The sequence below is a fragment of the Helianthus annuus genome, chromosome 17 (assembly GCF_002127325.2).
Source record: "Helianthus annuus cultivar XRQ/B chromosome 17, HanXRQr2.0-SUNRISE, whole genome shotgun sequence".
NCBI classification, from domain to species: domain Eukaryota; kingdom Viridiplantae; phylum Streptophyta; class Magnoliopsida; order Asterales; family Asteraceae; genus Helianthus; species Helianthus annuus.
The window spans coordinates 12,496,336-12,508,215 of NC_035449.2; the positions used below are offsets into that span (position 1 = coordinate 12,496,336).

The 11,880-nt window shown below is 36.2% G+C and overlaps 1 long non-coding RNA gene across 3 annotated transcripts; it reads left to right on the plus strand.

Annotated features, from left to right (window-relative positions):
* The first annotated feature begins 1,029 nt into the window (after positions 1–1,029).
* LOC110921186 lies at positions 1,030–9,807 on the plus strand. Of its 3 annotated transcripts, none has more exons than XR_002582245.2 (5): positions 1,030–1,313; positions 2,833–2,917; positions 3,623–4,436; positions 5,855–7,278; positions 8,623–9,807. It is a non-coding gene; the product is annotated as an uncharacterized LOC110921186 (long non-coding RNA). The 3 variants fall into 3 exon arrangements; XR_002582243.2 differs by having other exon boundaries at positions 1,160–1,313; positions 2,833–4,436; positions 8,623–8,706; positions 9,410–9,807; XR_004886194.1 differs by having other exon boundaries at positions 1,160–1,313; positions 2,833–4,436.
* The last annotated feature ends 2,073 nt before the right edge of the window (positions 9,808–11,880 follow it).

The following is an 11,880-nucleotide window of genomic DNA, read 5'->3' on the forward strand; positions in this document are numbered from 1 at the left end:
GAGTAGTGAACTAGTCACGTTATATAACCACCCTTTCTTACACATTTTGCCACTTGTCACATAACCTCTCATAGGAGTTCTATAAGACTTGACCACTACACATAGTCATAGTTTCTGGTGAATCATAAAACATTGGTCAAGCATAAAAGTCAAATCTCTTTCCTGAATTAAATTATATGATGAATTATAGGTTAATCTATACCATATCTGGTGAACCCTGGGACATGATCCTGACTAACCATTATCGAACCAATTAGTTTATTGATCTCTTTAAAGCATGTTTTTTTTTTCTGGAATTTATAAGCTTATCCACCATCCTGCTTCCAAGAATTTGCCCTCCATTTTCTCTTTTAAACATTCTACTGCTATCCTTTTGAGCATTATAAATATATACTCACAACACAATTTTATTTTATTAGTTCACACACTTTGGTCATTTTTACTCAGTTGTTCAATTTCTCTTTATATGGATGAGACAAAGAACAAAACGGTAGATGTGTCAGGTATCTGTACTAAATATAAAGATGATAAAATACATGTAATTAAGATAGTTAACACTATATTTTTATTAGTGGTTATACTTGCTCCGGTAGGTGTAGCAATTAAAAAGGTGAAGATACAAGAAACGCCTTCTTGTGTAGATTGTAGATGCAGTGGTGAAAGAAGAATAAGAAACTCTCGGAAACTGTTTTATAACAATCTCGATGATGAAGAATGGTGGTCGGATATCTAGATGCAATAATTGAAGGGTGTAACGCTTACGACTGAATTACAACTCATCACGATCCAAGTGGTTGACAACTGGATTTTTATTTTAAATTTGTTATGTTTATGACTGTTATTTTTGTATTTGTGAGTACGTTTATTCAGATGCAACAATGGTTTTTATACATACTTGATACTTTTTATCTTAAATTATTGAGTAAATTACCAAAATCGTCCCTGAGGTTTGGGCATGTTCGCCATTTTCATCCAAAACAACTTTTTTGTAACATATAGTCCTTCACTTTTGTAACACCCCAAATTCCATGAGAAATTTAATTTAAGCTAGTTATGAACAAGTAAGGATAGTCTTGGTCTTAATAATATACATATTATTCTTGAGGGGCCAAATGTGTAAAGTGGCAAAACTTAAAACATTAAAAGTATAAAAAAATTAAAAACACACATAGAGTGTGCGTGTGTGTATATACGATCGATGAGGGTGAGGTGAAACCCTAGTTTCATCAAAATCCATCAAATTGAAGGGGATTGAAGGGCTAAACTAATGCATGAACCAAGATTTTCGATCACTTTAGCGTTTCTACCATCATGTAAGTCGAATTTTGATATTTTAATGATGTTTGATCAAGTGGGTTTTGTGTAATATGTGATTATAGTGTAAGATTTTAGCATGAATGTTAGTTATAATAAATGTGTATATGCCAAAGTATGTTTAATTTTGATTATGATGAATATTGGGGGAAAACCCATTTGCTATAGGTAGGGTGGCGACATGGGTATACTACCCATGTCAAATCTTATGCAAATTCGACAGTGTTATGATTTATGTTATTGGTTTTTGTCAGTTAGATTTAGTATGGTGTGAAGTTATGCGAGTTTTAATTAGATGTTAATGGCAACTGAGCACAAGAATTAGGAAGATGAACAGGAGAATATTTGTACATTATGCTTTAAATGCGAAACCCGCCAAGTGTTTGATAAAATGCCTACAAAGTTTGTGTAAAATAGTTAGTAAATTCGTCACTTTTGACAGCCTTAGATAGTCCTCTTGTAAAGGCCGTATCTCATTCGTTATTAGGAGTTAGACAACGAGCCTTATATCGTTGAAAAGGTTGTTTCTCATATTACATTTCATATTTGGCCATAAGAGGCTGGTTATGAGATTAAGTGGGTCAAAACAGCATGAAAAGTTAGTAAATTCGTCACTTTTGACAGCCTTAGATAGTCATCTTGTAAAGGCCGTATCTCATTCGTTATTAGGAGTTAGACAACGAGCCTTATATCGTTGAAAAGGTTGTTTCGCATATTACATTTCATATTTGGTCATAAGAGGCTGGTTATGAGATTTAGTGGGTCAAAACAGCATGAAAAGTTAGTAAATTCGTTTTGACAGCAAGCTGTTTGGAAGCATTTCAGCTTCTGTGCTGATTTTGTAAAAATCATATAAAATCATAGGAATGTCCGATTGTTACGATCTTTATATGCTTAGAAAGATCTCTGAGTGTAGATTATTTGAACATGAAGAACTGAATCAGAAGATAAATGGGTTAAAATGTGTCGTGAACAGCTGCTGCGCAGAAAGTTACTGCACAAATTTTAGTATAAATATTCAGTAAAAATAGTTGTATTGTTATGCACACTTGTATGAATCATGAACTACTGATTTTAATAAATTATTAGTAAGTTATTTGATTGTTTTAAGTGTCTAAAACACTTACCAACTAGTTTATGCATATAATTGCACCAACGGGTCGAAACGGGTTGTTGATAGAAAATAGTAGAATGGATATGTAAAAACCAAGGTGTTAAGAAATGGTATGAAATGTTTAACATATGAAGCAAGTTGCCTAACTTAGAAAAGGTTATCATTCTAAGTACGGAATTTTGAAAGAATAACGAACATGATGTAAATACATAATTATGCATGCTAGAAGCTCATGTATGGCTGTTGTGATGATGGAATGATAAATTGTTAGATTGATTAGCATTGTAGTATTATGATACATGTTGAACTCGTTAAGTGATTGACACGTGAATAGAAGTGTGATTAGTGATGCGTATGATTATGTATACTAACTATTGAATGGATGTAATGGAATGAGATAATAGGAACGTGTCAAGGAGAGGTCAAGCATAGGAGGATAACGGGTCAAGATAAGGCAAGGTGACAAATACACTTATTGGAGTACTCGAGGTAAGTGAATTTCGATTCACTTTTTAGTAGGTTTAATAGATTTTAATACTTATGTTTACGAAACATCATGAAAGAACATGTAATAATCAGAAGTACAAAGCCAATAATGCCTCATTATTGAAGAAGGTTGTATTTAAGCCGAAAGTAAATTGGTGGGTTTAAACGGGTCGAATTTTATATGCATATGTTGCGTAATGTAATGAAATTCGTTATGGTTAAGACCTTGGGTAAGAATTTTTAGTCATTATGTAAGGGGAACATTTCCCGGACCATTAGGAACAAGTTTTATATGATTCGGTTGTCGGTTAGTGAATGAACGGATTGTTTCGTGTTAGTGTAGGAAATTTTATAAGTATATGTGTATAGGAATCCAAAGGGCACGTGGGTTGAATCATAGATTGTCTATACTATGTAAAGTTGTGAATGTGACATTCCGGCATAAACCTACATGTAAAAGAAGCTTGTGTATATATTCGTGATTAATTGATTGTGCGTAGGAAGGAACATTGGCATGTATGAAGGTACGCATGTATATATATATAAGTGTATATATATATATATATATGTATGTATGATAATAAGTACGTAGGTGTGAATGTATGTGTGAATGAATGTTCAATGCTTAAGACATATGCATGAACGTTATCAAAGTGTTCGAGTATTTATGGTTACTAATGATGTGCGTTGAGTTGGAATGTAATGTAGGTATGGGATCGTTGGCTTCATGAAGAAATGGAGCTGGATTTGGATAAGAGTATTTAAGAAAGCGCTTGGACAATTCCACGACTACTTTATAGAATGCTCTACGAAATTCTATTGTATAGTTTAATGTTGTATGGTATGTTAATGACTAATGGTTTGGTTGTACGTGGTGTCCACAGGTATCGCTTGGGTTTTCTCTACATTTATTGAAGTGAAGCGGACTTAGTTCGAGTTGAGAGCAAGGATTGTACGGGGTAGAATGGTCACATAGTGTAACTCATATAGGTTTTGAAGTATTAATGTTATAAAACGTTATAAATCCGTTTTAATGAATATATGGCATTTCGCGTTTGAACCTTCATGTGTTTGATATGTCTATTAAAGAATGAAATTTTTGGGCTCTTGTTTTCCGCTGCGTCGTATTTTAAGTTATTACGCGTTAGTCTTACAGGGAATTGTTCTTATTACGAACGGGTCATGCCCGAATTTTGTTAAATAATAGTATGATAATATTACATTTTGGAATGTGTAATTTGGGCGTTACAAGTTGGTATCAGAGCCCTGGTTTGAGGGAAATCAAGTATGAGGAGGCAAATACTTGAACTCAAACCTGTGTGCTCTTGTGACGAGGAACCCGTACAATCCAAGACTCGATCAAGATCTAAAGGTAGAAGCAAATGTAAGTATGAATTTAAGTATGTTTATGAAGAAACTAACATTATGGTGTGTGTAAGATAAGCATAGTTGTTTGGATGAGGATGATCCACGACTGTGGTCTCGGACTGACACCAAGGCATGTAATAAGACCATTGCCCAGGTACGTAAATTTTGCATAAGGGTGCATGTAATGCTAAAAGTTATCGAGTGAAGGAAAATTTTAATGAAATATAATAATATAATGGAAACGAAGTTATGAAAATGTTACACGTGCCGAAACCTAATTCTTCGGACATAAGGTGACGATTACACGAAGACACGAAACTAGTATGTGGATTGTGTACCTGGCCAGTACACAAGAAACATAAGACGTTCGTGAGACCGTAATGATTGTTACAGGTATGTCCGATAGGATTTGGTAGCGGCTGGGTGTGTGGGTGAAATGGGTAGTAAGACTCTCGGGAGGTTGAGAGTACTATGTAAGGGTGAAAGGTATAAGTGATAAGAATGAAATATTGAGTCCATAAGAAAGTATGGATTGACAATGTATGAATGCAATGTTTGAATCCGCGAGACGGATTCAAGGATGAAAGATATGAATGCAATGCTTGAGTCCGCGAGACGGATTCAAGGATGAAAGATGTGAATGCAATGCTTGAATCCGCAAAACGGATTCAAAGAATGAAAGATACGAATGATGCAAATCCCTTGCGGATTTGGTTATGCTAAAGAAGGTTATGATAAGCTATGCCAATCGACCGGTTCAAGTTGAACAAGTCGAGTAAGGATAGGGTACCATCCGTTTAGAACGGGTGGTCGTGAATGCAATAATAAATGTATGAAGCTCAACCCGTTATACGGATAGAACGAAATATTTATATTGAACACAATTAACTCGATTTTACTGAGGCGTAAGTGGTATGCTTGAATCTCATTATGAGAATATATGCCATTACCCATTTAATTAGATACTCGAATGCGTAAAAGAAATGAAAGTATATAAGCGAATGGAACTAAAATGTTGGTGTTGTAAGCGAAATAAGTATTATGACTAACCTTTAAAACGGGAAGGGTAAAAATTTGCAAGAAAACACTGGAACAGTGAAGCTATGAGGTCGTAAGCATGTTTGAATTGAAAAAGAGTGCAAACGTGTACTTCGATACGCATGTATATAATAAGAAATAAGTGGCAGTTGACCTTGAAAAGTCAAACTGCAGAAGCTGAGAAATAATTTGGTTTCAAACCAAGGGAGTGCTAGAGAAGAAAGGAAATGTGTAGTGTAGTACACCAAATGAGTTAAAGAATTACGAAATAATGATTATGTGTTTACCCGTCAAGAACGGGTCAAACAATGAGAATGATATATATATATATATATATATATTAAGAAATGGTCATGTATTGACCCGTTATGAATAAGCTTAACACACTAGTGCTTTAAAAAGAATCTTGGAAGTAGTAATATGTAAACAAGGAGAAGTAATAAACATCATGTTTAAATGAACTTGAATGAAATGTGATAATCCCCAATTTTATAATGAGTATGGCAGATATCATAGTGTGATAAACCTATCTAGGTCAGTGAAAGAATGTTCATAAGCGAAAGCTCGTCACACGCATGAACGAGGTCAATACGAAACATGGTATGGATGGGGACGAAGAGGACCGACTCGTTGCTGCATGTTAAAGTACTGCACCAAGGTAGTAAGGTTAGCAAATTATTTAATATATGAAGGTACGATGCTCGAATCCCTCAAACCTACGCTCTCGTGAAAGTGTGTTCGTTTCTAAGCGCCACGCAAGTAAGTGATTTAAGGATTTCGAGCTATGCTTTTAGATGAAAACGGAAATGGGTTATGGATAAATTACTATTATAACCTGGGTTGGGACGTTATGGGATGTTAGGGAAGGTTTCGGGACTGCCCGAGACCATTTCTGGTTGGAAAAAGGACCCGGGAACAAAAAATTTTGGTCAAACAGCGTCTGCACACCAGAGAGCCCGGCCGTCGCCGACGGCACCCCTCCACCTGACGCGCTAACTGTCTGTCTACGGGCAATGTTTAGCGACGGGACCTTCCCGAGCCCGTCGGCGACGCACCATGTGCCGTCGGCGACGGGTCCCCCTTATCTGCTTATGCTGAAATTGTTTGCTTATTAGGCTAAGGTCCTTAATTCAGTTCTAGCATTCATTAAACATTAGGAACACCCCAAGTTGATTATGAAGCTAAGAAATTCAAGACAACTATCATGTTTTAATGATGTACGTGCGGGAAGTTTTGTATGCGAATGAATGAAATAAGTAACACGTCTAGAAGGTTTGTAAAGAAAGATTGGATGAGTTTATGAAAATTTTACACTATCATTGAAAAAGTACCTCCATATGAATAGGTATGATATGTTTAATATGTACGAATGAACGAGATTGTATGCGGAAATGAATAAATTAATGATGACTAGGGATTGGTTTTCGCAAGGAAGTTTGAAATCTTGATAAGTATGAATAATATATCAGGATGCTAGTTTCAAATTATGGACTATGGGATCTGTGATTAGGCAAATTCTCACAACATGCTTATGTAAGTCGTCCAATGTAACTTGAATGAGTGAGGGAACGAAGAATAAAACTAGACGGGTTGTAGAAGAAAAGAAAGAGGTTTCGGGGACGAAACCTTCTTTAAGGGGGGTAGATTTGTAACACCCCAAATTCCATGAGAAATTTAATTTAAGCTAGTTATGAACAAGTAAGGATAGTCTTGGTCTTAATAATATACATATTATTCTTGAGGGGCCAAAGTGTAAAGTGGCAAAACTTAAAACATTAAAAGTATAAAAAAATTAAAAACACACATAGAGTGTGCGTGTGTGTATATACGATCGATCAGGGACAGAGGGTGAGGTGAAACCCTAGTTTCACCAAAATCCATCAAATTGAAGGGGGATTGAAGGGCTAAACTAATGCATGAACCAAGATTTTCGATCACTTTAGCGTTTCTACCATCATGTAAGTCGAATTTTGGTATTTTAATGATGTTTGATCAAGTGGGTTTTGTGTAATATGTGATTATAGTGTAAGATTTTAGCATGAATGTTAGTTATAATGAATGTGTAGATGCCAAAGTATGTTTAATTTTGATTATGATGAATATTGGGGGAAAACCCATTTGCTATAGGTAGGGTGGCGACATGGGTATACTACCCATGTCAAATCTTATGCAAATTCGAAAGTGTTATGATTTATGTTGTTGGTTTTTGTCAGTTAGATTTAGTATGGTGTGAAGTTATGCGAGTTTTAATTAGATGTTAATGGCAAGTGAGCATAAGAATTAGGAAGATGAACATGAGAATATTTGTACATTATGCTTTAAATGCGAAACCCGCCAAGTGTTTGATAAAATGCCTACAAAGTTTGTGTAAAATAGTTAGTAAATTCGTCACTTTTGACAGCCTTAGATAGTCATCTTGTAAAGGCCGTATCTCATTCGTTATTAGGAGTTAGACAACGAGCCTTATATCGTTGAAAAGGTTGTTTCGCATATTACATTTCATATTTGGTCATAAGAGGCTGGTTATGAGATTTAGTGGGTCAAAACAGCATGAAAAGTTAGTAAATTCGTTTTGACAGCAAGCTGTTTGGAAGCATTTCAGCTTCTGTGCTGATTTTGTAAAAATCATATAAAATCATAGGAATGTCCGATTGTTACGATCTTTATATGCTTAGAAAGATCTCTGAGTGTAGATCGTTTCATATTTGAACATGAAGAACTGAATCAGAAGATAAATGGGTTAAAATGTGTCGTGAACAGCTGCTGCGCAGAAAGTTGCTGCACAAATTTTAGTATAAATATTCAGTAAAAATAGTTGTATTGTTATGCACACTTGTATGAATCATGAACTACTGATTTTAATAAATTATTAGTAAGTTATTTGATTGTTTTAAGTGTCTAAAACACTTACCAACTAGTTTATGCATATAATTGCACCAACGGGTCGAAACGGGTTGTTGATAGAAAATAGTAGAATGGATGTGTAAAAACCAAGGTGTTAAGAAATGGTATGAAATGTTTAACATATGAAGCAAGTTGCCTAACTTAGAAAAGGTTATCATTCTAAGTATGGAATTTTGAAAGAATAACGAACATGATGTAAATACATAATTATGCATGCTAGAAGCTCATGTATGACTGTTGTGATGATGGAATGATAAATTGTTAGATTGATTAGCATTGTAGTATTATGATACATGTTGAACTCGTTAAGTGATTGACACGTGAATAGAAGTGTGATTAGTGATGCGTATGATTATGTATACTAACTATTGAATGGATGTAATGGAATGAGATAATAGGAACGTGTCAAGGAGAGGTCAAGCATAGGAGGATAACAGGTCAAGATAGGCAAGGTGACAAATACACTTATTGGAGTACTCGAGGTAAGTGAATTTCGATTCACTTTTTAGTAGGTTTAATAGATTTTAATACTTATGTTTACGAAACATCATGAAAGAACATGTAATAATCAGAAGTACAAAGCCAATAATGCCTCATTATTGAAGAAGGTTGTATTTAAGCCGAAAGTAAATTGGTGGTTTTAAACGGGTCGAATTTTATGTGCATATGTTGCGTAATGTAATGAAATTCGTTATGGTTAAGACCTTGGGTAAGAATTTTTAGTCATTATGTAAGGGGAACATTTCATGGACCATTAGGAACAAGTTTTATATGATTCGGTTGTCGGTTAGTGAATGAACGGATTGTTTCGTGTTAGTGTAGGAAATTTTATAAGTATATGTGTATAGGAATCCAAAGGGCACGTGGGTTGAATCATAGATTGTCTATACTATGTAAAGTTGTGAATGTGACATTCCGGCATAAACCTACATGTAAAAGAAGCTTGTGTATATATTCGTGATTAATTGATTGTGCGTAGGAAGGAACATTGGCATGTATGAAGGTACGCATGTATATATATATAAGTGTATATATATATATGTATGTATGTATGATAATAAGTACGTAGGTGTGAATGTATGTGTGAATGAATGTTCAATGCTTAAGACATATGCATGAACGTTATCAAAGTGTTCGAGTATTTATGGTTACTAATGATGTGCGTTGAGTTGGAATGTAATGTAGGTATGGGATCGTTGGCTTCATGAAGAAATGGAGCTGGATTTGGATAAGAGTATTTAAGAAAGCGCTTGGACAATTCCACGACTACTTTATAGAATGCTCTACGAAATTCTATTATATAGTTTAATGTTGTATGGTATGTTAATGACTAATGGTTTGGTTGTACGTGGTGTCCACAGGTATCGCTTGGGTTTTCTCTACATTTATTGAAGTGAAGCGGACTTAGTTCGAGTTGAGAGCAAGGATTGTACGGGGTAGAATGGTCACATAGTGTAACTCATATAGGTTTTGAAGTATTAATGTTATAAAACGTTATAAATCCGTTTTAATGAATATATGGCATTTCGCATTTGAACCTTCATGTGTTTGATATGTCTATTAAAGAACGAAATTTTTGGGCTCTTGTTTTCCGCTGCGTCGTATTTTAAGTTATTACGCGTTAGTCTTACAGGGAATTGTTCTTATTACGAACGGGTCATGCCCGAATTTTGTTAAATAATAGTATGATAATATTACATTTTGGAATGTGTAATTTGGGCGTTACAACTTTGGGAATATTTTGCCATTTTCATTCAAATGTCTAATTTGCTTTATTTTTCTGTCAAACATTTGGATGAAAATGACAAAAAATCTCAAATCTCAGGGACGATTTTGGCAAAAAAGTCAGACGTTTGGATGAAAATGGCAAAAAATCTCAAAAGTGAAGGATTATATGATACAAAATTGTTGTTTTGGATGAAAATGATAAACATGCCCAAACCTCAGGGACGATTTTGGCAGTTTACTGTAAATTATTATTTAATTGACATGTGTAAAGCTAATGACATCGCTACGATTTAAGTGAACCTTCGAGTCGCCCGGTTGGATCTCCTCTCTGGATATGAAAACATTGCCTAAAGGGGGTGGGGGTGGTCATCACTCATCACTCACTTATCACTCACAACACCCAATCAAATTCCGCCATGTCATCAACCATTTTTCCATCACTCACAACCTTTTTTAGTGGCAATGGTCATCACTCACAACACCCAACAATAAACCCTGACACCCCTTCACATCCATTTATCACTCACACCCCATCACTCGTTGAATTTATCACGCTGAACATTCCATCACTCAGTGGACTTTGTAGGTGGCGGTGGTAGGTTGCATGCTTCCACGCGTGAAGAATGGCCCATCACGGACCACCCCCACTGCCCTAAGTGTTGTGTTCCTACAACAATCGCGAGCACCCTACTAGTTAAAGAACAATGTCGGTGCCATTTACAAGTTTAGTTCATGTTTTTCATTTTTACTTTTTGACCCTTTTAGTGTTGTTTATTTCTTTTCACTTCGTCCTTCCTTGGTAATATCCATTTATTCGTTTCTAGGGTTGATGAGGATACGTCCTTGGTCGGACCGAATCGTCAGCAAATCATAGAACCGAACTATAACACCTAAAGATCGGATCACACCACGTGCCAAAGACGGAACGCCTAAACATTTAGGTACGCCATAACTAACCAGGGGCCCACAACTATAACCGCCCTGACAGTGACTGGTCCGACCCTAACTAACCCGCCACGTCAGCGCTCCCAAAAACTATAAATACCCCGCCAAACTTCTAGCAAGGGGTAATCGCTACTTTCTCTCTCTAAACTCTCCTCTCTCTCTCTCCCTGACCTATTTTCTCCTCACAAATACTTATTCTCACGCCCGAGCTTGGTCACAGAGAGGCCCCCCTCCCTGTGACGAGGCTAACGGTGTGTTTGTTTCCTTGTGATCTTGCAGGTTCTTGCCAGGTCATCTGAAGCTCTACTCAGACCAGGTCGGACTAACTGGTCTTGAGTCTTCAGTGGCGCCATCCGTGGGACTCGAACCCACGACAGGACAACTCGAAATGGCACACCTTGGCAAGGCCGAAGGGGTTGATCTGAGAAAGATGTAACAACTCTCACTAAAATTAATATTTAGTATGATAATTATCCAATTAGGAAACCCTAATTGAGACACCCAAGTAATTCTGCATAAACCCTAAAATTTCCAGAACAATCGAAATCAGGATCAGGGCCCCTAAAGCTCAAGGGGGGTAAACCCTAGTTAACGATTATCATTAAAACTCGTTGTTAAAATTTCATTCGTCATTTCTGTCAACTCAGCAGGCCTAGTCCCACGCGTGGCAACCCTATGACCCTTAGGTGTCCCTTACGGACCGTAAGGGAATAGTCTTACGGTCCGTAAGCATGTCAATTTTGGTGTATAAATAGCAGGCCTTGGGACTTGAAATCAGAAGTTAGAACGACGTAAATTCTCGTTGTATACGTCGAGTTATAGCCGAAATAGTCTCCAAATCACTAATTAGTATAGCGAGGTGCTGCTACGATGCTGGGTATTAACTCGATCACTGTTCAATTCTTTCTTTCCGTCAGCTTTTATTTTTGTAAATAATAGCTCGGGATTTTACCCTCTAAATCCCTAAACTCTGCCCGTTATTA